Raw genomic sequence first — 8,989 nt, forward strand, 5'->3', positions numbered from 1 at the left:
AGCTATTTTATGTTAACTGTCTTATTATATATTTGGGAACCGTACTGCACCTGGTAAGCTGACGGTTGCACCAGCTGGTCCGAAAGTGGTGCCACAGCCAACTGCCCTAGGGCACGGTTGGGACCTAGGAGGGAAGGGTCCCGATTCCCCTGCGGTGAGCCAGCCGGTTGCTCTGGAAGCTTAGTACTTCTGTCTCTTGGAATTGGGCTCTTGCTGTCATGAGCCTTATAACAAGGTCTTTTTAGGGCATGTAAAAAAAAAAAAAATTTGCTTTCCATTGCTGTTTTCAGGAACACTCATTTGCATTTGCTTGCTTTCTCGGCATGCTGACATGCAAATATCCAGAACACTCTAACAGATCTCCATTCAGACTTGCTCGTATTAGTGTCTGAGGAGAAGCCAAGCATCTTTCACTTTGTATATGGTTCTCCTTCTTCTGCAAAGAAAGCTGGAATTAATTCCTCATCAGGATAAATCCTTCGCAGGTGAAAGCTTTTCAGAACTCAAAACATCTGAGAAAATGAATACAGCAGCTTCCCTAAACATCCCAAAATCTTCAAAAAGAGTAAAGATGAAGAAAAAACAGTGAGAACAGCCAGCAACTTTGAAAGAAAGCCCGCATGGAACGCTGGAAGTGTTTGGAAGGGAGACTTCCCTAGGGTGAAGAGTGTTGCTTAATTGCAGGACGGTTGGAAATGACCTGTCTGTGCTTCAAGTCCAGATTCAGCTCAGTGCTGCTGGCCCAGGCATGTTCGTGGCCAATGTCAGTCAGAGCCAGCATACTGACTTCTCAGGAACTATGATTTTTTTCTTTTCCTTTTATTTTTGGAACTAGTTCAGAATCAGTTGCGTACTTAGAGCCTAAATTATAGATGACCAACAGCGACAGGGGACATGCCTTACTTCTCCAATACACATGCCTGTGTGAGCTATTTCCCTCTGGATATGGCCCTAATGGAAGCTCTCCTTAATGTCCAGTACCAAGTTACTTGTTTATATGTCAGAGTAATTTCAGGGAGGGTAAAATCTGGCTACCTTATTCTTCTGTGCTTTATAAGAAAGCACAGAAAGAAAGGGAGCAAGATTTTTATTTTCCTTGGATGGCATCAGCCCTAGTTGCAGACTAGGTCATACATTATTTCTCCTTTGGGACCTCTGGTCTTCCTTTGACTTCTTCATTGCAAGCCTCAACTCCTTTCTGATGCACATGGGTTTTCTGAGGACTCCAGTCATCCCATCTGGAGGATGAAGTATGAGAGGGCCCTGTTTTGGAGTGACCCTTCAGGGCATCCCTCGGGCACTGGTGGGCTGTCAGGACACACTGTGCAAGCTCTGCTGGCTACTACGGTTGGGATTTACAGGGGATGAAGCAAGTCTGTGAAGCCAGTACAGTGGGAATGTGATGAAGAGGATGTGGTCACTTTGTAGCGTTATCAAATGATGGATGTGTTTATCAACCAGACAAGGAACTACTTTGATGAGCAAGACCCAGTAAGCTTAGTTATGAAGGTAAAGAGATGGGGCAAAATTGAGCCTCCTTTGTTTTACCCTTCCTTCCAAATTCTGCTACTGGGTTCATTTTGCTGTTCTTGTTTTTGCTCTGGTATTTTCTTTCAAGTTTGATGGATCCTAGAGGCCCCTTTACCTGCGATAGTACCAAGACCCTATCCTCTCAGGCTTGTGTATATCCAGAGCAGATATCTTTGAGCATATTCTACCTACTACAAGGAGCAACACACCCAAACCACTGGTGTTTAGACTCCCACTGACTTGTTTGGGTGTCCCAATTCAAGGAAAATCTGCAAAAGCAAAGACAGCATTAGCAGAGATCTGCTTGACCTTCCCTTATCTGTAGGCAGAGACATGGGTCCATAAACTCAATGTTTAGTTAAAACAGAACTGCTGGCACTGGTAAGTTCGTAATGAGGAAAATGAAGCAGAGATCAAAAGGTTCGCTTTTCTGTGGATTTCATTTTCTTCCTTGTCTTTGCACTTTGGTCGTAAACACTGCTGTTCCCCCTCTGCCCTCCTGTTCCACTTACTGAAGATTAAGTTGGGAAATATTTTTAGAAAAGACGAGAGTATACAGAAGGGAGTTTTAGACTGTGACCTAATAGCTGCTTCTGAAGTTTTTGAAGGCTCCATGGCAAGCGTTCTCAGCACTTTCAAATTCTCAGAAAAAGGAGATTCATAGATTGCTCTTCATTAATTTAAGTGTATTGACTAATTGGCCACATGTATGTTTATTCCTCCTCTCTCATGCATGGGCACACAGAGCAGAGCCAGCACATATATTCCAAGAGGTCTGAAACAGATAATGGACCCACAGTATTGCCTCAATAGCTACTGGCATGGAACGAAAAGTAAACAGCAAAACAGGAAAAGGAAGGCTAAAACTAGATTAAACAGATTGCTGCATTCAAGAGTGTGCAGTCATCTGGGAACTTAATGAAAAAGGAGTTGAAAGGAAAAGTTAAAACAAATAACATACAGAGTTCTCTTGTATTTTTTAAAAATCCCTCACCAGCTGTGTGGTAAAATGCCTTTAACAAACTAGCATGCAGTATAGAACTTAGATGTACAGAATTAACCTTCCATTCACGAAGGTAAGCAAAATATCAGGTTATTCCTCATCACTGGAATTCAAATTAGGCCCAGACTGTTTCACAGGAGCCAGAAGGAGGATGCCAGGGATCAAAAAAAGGAGCTTCTCTGTCTCAGTAACAGGGAAAAAAAAAATGTAATTTCTCAGGATAAAGACACATTACTAATCAAAATTTATGCTGCGTGTGTGTAACACAATGTGGCTTCAATTATCTGCAAGAGGAGGCGTGCAAAAATCAAGGTGATTTAAAAACCTGGCCCATCACCAAAGCCAGCTAGATCTCTCACTGTTTCTATCATTTGAAGCCAAAATCTCCTGCTGAATACTCTAGTCCTTTTTAATCCTGATTTGGATTTGAACTTGAACCCTAGGTCCTCGAATAAATCAAACCCAGATATTAACGTGTTCTTTCCAGACTACTTCTGATAACACAACTTCTATAGAAATAGCCTGGCTTTGCTTCTGCAACAATTTCCAAGATCTACAACCAGGAATCTCGCTACTTTCCTGACTTCACAGACATACCTTCTCAGGTTAGCTGATCAAGCCAAAAAAAAAACAACCACCCACCCTAGCCCCCTTCACTGCTGTTTTAGGGGTTTGCATCTGGAAATATCAAAACTGTCTTAGAACAAAGACTCTGTGGGGACAACGCATCATGCCAATTAGGCAGTACTTTTCCCTCTTGTCTGATCTTCAGGAGAGGGTAATCAACTTGTCTGCAATTTTTCTGCATTCTGCTGTATCCCCATAATTTGAAAGAATATTGGAATGAATCAAGTTGCTGCCCACTGGACAGAAGGCACAGAAAGAGACTTTTCAACTAAGTTAAGAAGAAATGTGTCTTTTGTTACCCTGATAGGAGCACCTGTAACCAATTCTACAGACTTCCTGGTGAAAATGGTCTAAAAGGAAGAAGTTCTCCTGTTATGCTGTAAAGGGTATTATCTTTGGGCAAGTGCCATCTTCCTGATGGATTGTGTAACACAGGACACTTCTTCCTTAATCATGAAGCCTTCTGGTCCAGGCCAGAAAATACCTTTTCATTTGGTTAGCCCAGCCTGGGCTAGTGAATCCCACAGGCTCACCTGCAAGTAGTTACGACTGAACTCATTCAAGAACCAGATGCCTCTCCTGAATTCAAACTCAGGTAGCTAAACCTACATTTCCAATGATATTTTACAGAGGACATTACTTTGTTTATCCTTAACCAATGTGCAGCAAGCATTTGCCTAACCTGTTTCTAAAAATTAGCTGTATTTCAGCTTCCAAGCAGTGGAGGTCCAGATAAAACCACATGGCTTCCAGTTCTTCTCCATGGAAGGTGTTATACCAAAATGCAAATAGAATCTGGAAGGCAGTGATGGTCATTCTTTGCTAGAGTGCATAGTAGTTAAGAAAAAGGGGTATTTGCAGTAGTCACCACTTCTCCTAGCAAGCTAGTCTTACTAGTTTTATGCAGCAAAACATTTCTTATATAAAAGGACCTCCTGATATATTGATCTTTATGAGTGATTTGACTGCTGAAAGCCATTTGCAGCATAACTCTGGATAGAATATGCTAGTAAAGCAGAAACTGGAATTTAAAACTCCCATAGAGCTCTGAGTTCCTGTGAAGGGGGAGCAGGACCTCTTGCTACGCCAAGAGAGCCCAGACATCTACGGACAGCTTGGACTTACGTTAGCCCAGACTCCACTGAATCAGATCTTGTCTGGGAGCACTAGCAAGCTACAGTCAATGCTGGGGCAGTTTGTGCTGTAGATCTCCAAACTAGATCTGACCTGAAAATGAACAGGAGATTGAGTTCTAATGCAGCCGGTATCGTAGCCTTCATCTGTACAAATGTTTGTCCTGAAAAGTAGAAAACATATTTGGAAAAAATGCACATTGCAAATGTTGTGTTGTATTTCACCTGTAGGAACCACAGACACTAAAGATCTTTTCACAGAACTGGAAATGTCCTGGCCAGACATGAAGCCACAATACAACAACGGAGGGCTGTGTGTAGAAGTAGGGCAGTGGCTCCCTGTTTGCTACCATTTTATTTTCTTTTTCTGAAGATTCCGGGTACTAGTACCGCAAAAAAATTAGTAAGATATTAAAACTCGAAGATGTAATGCTCATCGCTGTCTCTCGAGCATTAAATATTAGCCTTTGTGCTGCACCGGTAACACAGGGAGCTGTGCAGCTTTAGCAGCTGCATCAAAGGACAAGTTTGCAGCTGGACTTGTCCCTTTCTTCCTGCTGCTCTCTGGTGCCTGATGGGTTTTCAGCCCCTGGTTCATGGATCCTCCCACGTTCCCCACCCCAGAAATGCTTAAAGATCTGAAAGTTTAGAAGGAGGAGATTTCTCCTTGCGCTCACTGCTGAGCCTTCAGCTGCAATCCCCGTGCCCGGTGGAATGCAGGTGGTAGGCAGCGGTCTGCAATTCCTTCAAGGACTGCAAACAGAGGGGAAAAAAGTACTCAAAGAGATGAAACCCTGGTCCAAATGGAATCAGAAGGAATTTAGCTGTTTACATGAATGGAGCCAGGATTACCCCTCTAGCCAAGCCGGTTAAGACCCTGGAGTTTATCTATACATTTACTTTTGTTTTCTGCCAGCAATAAACACAGTAAAAAGATAAAGATGTATCAAAGAAGCTGACTGTGCTACAAGAGATGTTTCTCCTAGCTTCAGGCCGCAAGATTATCTTACACAAAGCCATAAGTATGAAAGCCGTTGTGCAAACACTACACACCATTGTTTATTTTGTCATATCACAGCTAATCATAACCCTTTCAAAATGCTGAGCAGATATTATGGAAAGCACCACACAGTCATTACTGTGGAAGGTAATCACTGCTAAATTGGAGAGTTCGCTTAAACCACTTCAGCTGCAGTTCATACGCACTGTTGTATGGGAGTCTGAAACTCATCTGCTCTTAAGGATGAAAATTAATTATGGGTAAGAACTGTTCTGACTATGAACTTTGACATACTCCAAGATCTGACTTATTTACTATGCCATACATAACACCACCATAGCTTTGATATGCTGTTTCTCCAGACTTTCACAAGGGAAAAGGGCTTCATCACACAACATTTCCCAAGTGCCGGTATAAACATAGTTACCACTGTGCTATTCTGCTGGAGGGCTCTGTCTGGTGATGTTAAGACCTTGCTAGTCACAGCTGTCTGGCCTGCTTAGAACAAACACACTATCACAGTTGATCAGGTGTATCCCAGAGGTATACAACTCACTGCTTGTGAGATAACATATAGGTGAAGCATCCATTTGTTTGAGGCTTTCTTTTACCTGGGATCATCCCAGCTCTGACGTTCATCTAGAAATCCTGGAGAAATGACCATTTGACCTCAAACAACCACTGAGGATATCATCACAAGGAGAAAGAAGTCAGAGCTGAAATCCACAAGGACTTGTGCTACATCACTGCTACAGGCTACTGCCTTTCCAGCAGAGCCGGCAGCTCCCCTGTTTGCCCTGCACAGCCGAGGGTCTGGCAGATGAACTGATACCATCAGGGACTTGCACTGCACAGCCTAAGGTCTGGCACATTGGCTGAGTCCATCACGGACTTGCGCTGGGACGTGACACCGGACTGCACAGCAGGAGCCTGGCAAGGGGCAGTTGGCAACAGCAGGGCCAGGGAGGACAGAAGAGAAGCTAGAGGTTTCAACCTGTTTTCCTTCACAACGCAGGGGCCATTGATTGGTTTGGTGCTCCTTTTCTAGAAAGATGATGACAGGTTTCCTGTGTCGTCCGTCCGTCCCCCCACCCGCCTTCTGTCCCCATAAAAAACACATTGTCATGTAAGGCTTTTCCGAAACTTCCTCCCTAACAAGAGAGATTTAAACCATACTTGATTTGTTTCTAAATTTGATTTCTGGTTGTTGCAAGCACCACAGGTTTGAAGGCACCATGAATAATGCTTACAGATACACAAGAGGCTAGAAGGACATCAGCTTTCCTGATCCTGACAGACCTGACATGTTGTGGGGTGCTTCCTTCCCATCACGTGGCCTGACACAAGGGGAAGAGACAGAATTACGCAGCTCCGCTCCTTCCCCTGCATCCTCCTGGAGACCTCTCCCACAGACACAGTGCACCGGACACAGCCCGTGTGTCAGCAGGAGCCAGCCCCAGTTCCCCCCTCCTCACAGTGAATAATCTCCAGCTCGTACCAGGCAGCAGTAGCCAAATGGAAAAATTTACCTCCTCCTTTATCCACAACCAGCAACAGAAGGTTTAATTGTATATCCCCACTCACTCAGTGCCCCAGGATCGGCACCTGACATTGCAGTGCGAGTTCAGGGCTGTTGTCATCAGCATCCACTCACTTTATGAGGTTCAGGAGCAGGAGGAGCTGAGCTTGTGCAAGTAGGGTTATTTTTCAGCTCTTGCACTGTTTCTTGAGCAGTTTCAAAAGCAACTGCCCTTGCTTTTATTTATGGCTACAAAGCCAGGCATCAGAGTGTAAATCAGCTCACTTCTGCCTTGCAGAGTCTGCTAGACAAACTCCCAGCAGAGGTGTGAACTTCCTCAATTAATCTTGATGAAGTGTTAACTTCAAAGCTGGGCTACAGCCATTTATAGGTTAACAGAAGCTTACAGAAAAAGCCTCCCAGCTTGACTTGTTAAAAAACAGCTCCAAAGGGACAGGATTGGTCAAATTTGGGGGTTATTCTGGGATTTGGAAAAAATCCCACTTCACTGGCAGCCTTTGCTTGTGCACTGCTTCCATTGCAGCTGCATTGTTAGGAGACCGAAGGGTCAGGCAGGCAGACTGGAAAAACTGTATAGTGAATGCAGACTAAAAATATCACTGGAATGGAGCAGATGGAGCAAGATAAGGAGGCTGGGATGATAACAGCTGTAAGAGACTGCATAAGCTTGTTGAGCCAAGTGATGACCTTGCTCATACTGCCTTTTACCTTATTCAGGTCAGTGAAATGCAGAGCCAGATTCAAGTCCCAAGCCCAGAATCCTCAGTTACCCACGGATGCAGATCTTTTACCCTGAAAACAAAAAAAATGTGTGCTTCAAATTGGTTTGTAGATGCTTGCAGTATTACTTTTGCTAGCACTTTCAGCCATTGTTGTATGAGTGCATTTGGAAGTGTGAATCTACATCATGGACCCCAATATATTTATTAATATAGTCATTCATTTGGAAAAGTCTGGTAACCTTATTTTCCTGACATAAGGCCGCGGAAGTGGAGCCTTTGCAAAGAAATCTACTGTGACGTGTCTCCGCCTGGTTTGCAGCCAAGGAGCCCACCTAAGAACTGTGAAGGATGTAATTTGGGGAACCAGGCTATGACCCATCAGGGTGTATTCACTTCCTATTCCTGGCATGAGCTGGTCGATTTTTGTGCTCATTTGTTACTCTAAAATACCACAAATATACTGAGCTGATGTAGATGTAGGGACCATATAAACAGACCGGTAGCACTCTCTGTGTGGGAGAAGCATCACCAGATCAGACTGGCATGACTTTTACGCTCAGGTATTCCAGCAAGTGAAAACTCAGGTACTTCATTTTTAACTGTCAAAGGCAATAGGAAAAGCATCTCCGTTGAAACAATTGGATGTCTCTGATGTAGCCCAAAAAGGCAGAGCTGCTGTGCTGAGCAATGCGGATTGCATTCCGGATATAGGAACTTCAATCTAAAAGAGGAAGATCCTTCCTGGCACACCATTACAAGCTCCCTTGAAGACCTCTGACTCAGCTGATTATTAATTGCCAGAACATGCCCACATTTGCCTGTGTAAGCTTTTAAACTATAAAAACTGAAGTAAAAGGTTAAATTACTCCTGTTTTGAAAAGTTCAAGAGTGAATGGCTATGTTGGCATGGGTGCAGTTTTGTTTATAGTATTGTTTTCTCTTTATCATCAGCTACTGTTAACTAACAAGCAGCAGGAGCTCACTCCCAGCACCATGAGATGGCTCTGACCTCCAGTGTACTGCCAGGGTAGCAGTGGGGCACATCACTTACAAAGTTTTAGTTTGGCTAGCAGGTGGAGGTAGGTCAGACAATGCAGAAGCAAGCAATAGTTCTTCTAGATCCACAAGATTTTTCTGCAGAAGACTTCAAAATCATCTATGTTCACCAGGGTCAGGAAGCAGTTATTTTCACATTGCAAAGTTATTTTATGCTAGCAGTTACTGTGTGTTCTCCTTTCCCTGAAGTGTCTCATTAGAAATGACAGGCTAATAGTCTGAGCTTGGCAACAGCAGACACAGTCAGCAGTGGAGCAGGGTGAGAGGTCCCACTCCTTTTAGGAGCCGTGGGTCATCACTGGCAGGGAGAGAAAGCAGTTATTTTAACTTACACAGATAAAAGGTAAGTGGGGAAAAAAGGGTCTATCAGCAGCCTCA

The sequence above is a fragment of the Opisthocomus hoazin genome, chromosome 4 (assembly GCF_030867145.1).
Source record: "Opisthocomus hoazin isolate bOpiHoa1 chromosome 4, bOpiHoa1.hap1, whole genome shotgun sequence".
NCBI lineage: Eukaryota > Metazoa > Chordata > Aves > Opisthocomiformes > Opisthocomidae > Opisthocomus > Opisthocomus hoazin.